Source organism: Mustela erminea, chromosome 16 (genome assembly GCF_009829155.1).
Source record: "Mustela erminea isolate mMusErm1 chromosome 16, mMusErm1.Pri, whole genome shotgun sequence".
Taxonomy (NCBI): domain Eukaryota; kingdom Metazoa; phylum Chordata; class Mammalia; order Carnivora; family Mustelidae; genus Mustela; species Mustela erminea.
Window position 1 is genome coordinate 83617752 of NC_045629.1, and position 2714 is coordinate 83620465.

Genomic DNA, 2714 nt, shown 5'->3' on the forward strand with positions numbered 1-2714 from the left:
TCCAATACGGTTTCACTCGCCCCGTCTGCATGCTGAGGGCATAGGGTGTGAATCCCACCTGCAAGCAGCTCCCTGATCGCTGCTGCTCGGACCCGGGGGCAGGGCTGCCCGCAGGCCCTGCCAGAGCCCAGGCTAAGCACATCCGGTCCAGTGCTCCCTCCTCCGGCTCTGGGAACATGGCCCTGACCCCAGCCCGGCCCCCCAGCCCGGCCCCCCAGCCCCCAAGGTCTTGGGTGCTTCCTGCCCATCATTCTGGCTGTTGGCTCAGTTTTGGACACTCCCGCTTTTTTGCTTTTTGTTTCCAAGGCTCGAGAGACTTCCCTTACTGTTCTCAAGCACCAGCAACACATTAAAAAGTACATTTATCATCATCTACCCAAGAGCTGCCCGTGTTTTCAGGCTTCTCGGGAACACTAGTCCGTGCACGGCGGACGTTGGTGGCTGGTGTCCCCTCGGCTGACCCCAGAGTGATCTGGAACAAGTCACGGTCCCTTCCACTGTCCTCATCCCCTCTCCGAGGCACTGTGTCCATGAGGCCACACCCCTGTCCCCTCCCCCACAGGCTGCTGCTCAGGGGACCCTCTCCTCCTTCTGACCATAGGAAACCGGCATCCCTCTCAGCACAGCGTCACGCTGCTTCTCCTCCCCAACCCTCGCTGCCCTGATGCCGGGGACACCTCCCCAGAGCTCGCACTGCTCCTCGCCCCAGGGCCTCCTCCTGGCACCGGATGCCCCCATCCTCCCCACCCTGCCTTCTGGCTCTGCCCACTTGGCCCCACGACCACACAGGGCTCCCAGCAGCCACTGTTGGGAGAAGAGCCCCTGGTCCCCCCGGGGCTGGACACGACCGTGGGGGACAGCACAGGCTTCTCTCCCACCCAGCACCCTATGGCCTCCATGTTTCCAGCAGACCCAGGCCCAGACTCACCTGCATCTGCAGCTCCCCAGCCTCCCCCCACCCCCGTCCGCCCTTCCCGCTCTCTGGCTGGGACCCCAGACTGTCAGGAGCCGCCTCGGGCCAAGCGGGCTGCAGCTCAAGGCCTTCCACCCCTCCCCGCCCACCACCACTCACTGGCGACGTCCTCCAGCTGCCCTTCTCCGGGATGCCCCCTCACTTTCCTGGCTGGACTGTCTGGGGGATTCCTGGGCCTGCAGACAGCTGCCGGGGTGCACGGGCACAAGCAGACCCCCGGCACCTTGGGAAGATCAGAGCCGTGTCCCACGTCTGACTCACGTGCACCAGGCGACTATCACACGTCCAGAACCTTCTGAGCAGCCGCGGATGCCATCCCCAGAGCAGCCACAGGGAGCAAGGGGGCCATGGGACACAGCCCGATGTCCCCTCAGCAGGGGCTGCAGCTGGCGGGAGGCTTTAGGTGCCCGGCTGGGGACCGGAGAGAGGGCAGAGGGGACGGGGAGGAACGCGGGAGAAGGCCTCAGGCCGGGCAGCACAGCGAGGGGGGCCCTGGGTCCCCAGGGCCTCAGGGCCACGGACGGCGCAGGAGGAAAGGCCAGAGGAGAGGCCACGATGGGGGTGGGGGAGCTAGATCAGGCCAGGCCTGTGGGTGGGTTTCAGATGCTGGGAAGTCAAGAGTCACTGGATCTGGGAAGCACTGGGAGGGCGGGGGCTGCCCGGGCCGACCCCCAGGGCTCTGGGCTCCACACCGGCAGGTGAGGTTTCGGCTCATGCGGCCGCAGAGGGGCTGAGGACCCGTGTCCTGAGTGTGTGGATCGGGAGAGGAGGTGCCCTAGCCTCACGGAGGAGCAGTGGCGGGAGGGTCCAGGGCAGGGAGAGCCTGGGGAGGCCAAGGGGAACTCTGTCGCATTTAATAGAGAAATAACACAGCATATGCCGGGAGCAAGGCCGACGGCCAGGGCTCAGTGAGTCACGAACTGGGACAGTTCACTGATGTCTTCCAAAACGCTGTGGTAGAATCTGCGGCTCATGGAGTCTGGGTCCTGCCTCAGGACCTCCACATCTGCGGCAGAGACCCCCAGTTGCTGCACGGTCTCCCCAGGCTGGGGTAGGGCAGGGTGGGGGGCACTGCTCTGTCCCAGGAAACCATTCGGGTGTGGGGGAGACCCGGCCCTGTCCCAGGAAAACATGCGGGGTATGGGAGGCACAGCCCTGTCCCAGGAGCCCATGCGGGGTGTGCGGGTCACAGCCCTGTCCTGGAATGGAATCTCAAGGACAAGATGGTGGCCCGTCATTGGGACAGGCTGGTTGAGGGCCCTTCTCAGGATTCGGGAGACAAAGAGGTGCCACGTCCTCGGCCCTCGGGGCTCACGTTTCCTGAGGACGTTCAGGTCGCCCTTCTTCAGGGAAAAGCAGAGGTCGGTGAAGTAGTCGTGCAGGAGGCCCCCTGGGGCAGAGAGGGAAGGCGGGGGGTGCACGGGCGCCTCTGGGGCCCGAGGGAGGCTGGCTTGGCAGGGACGGGAGGTTAGTGCGTGGCTGATAGGACCAGCACCCCCACCCCCTCCGGGGCTGCCCCCCGGGGTACAGGAGCGTGGCCCGCAGTGTGGCAGCCCCAGCAGTGGGCGGTAGGGTGGTGCTGGTGGGCAGCATGGCGGGGGCGGGGGACCGTGGGCTGGCACGTACTGATGAACTTCATGGCCGTCCGCCTCAGGTTTCCGTGGGGGCTGGCGAGGTAGTGCAGGGCCTGCATGAGGAACTGGTGATAGCTGCCGAAGTTGCTCTCCACCTGGGGGGGGCG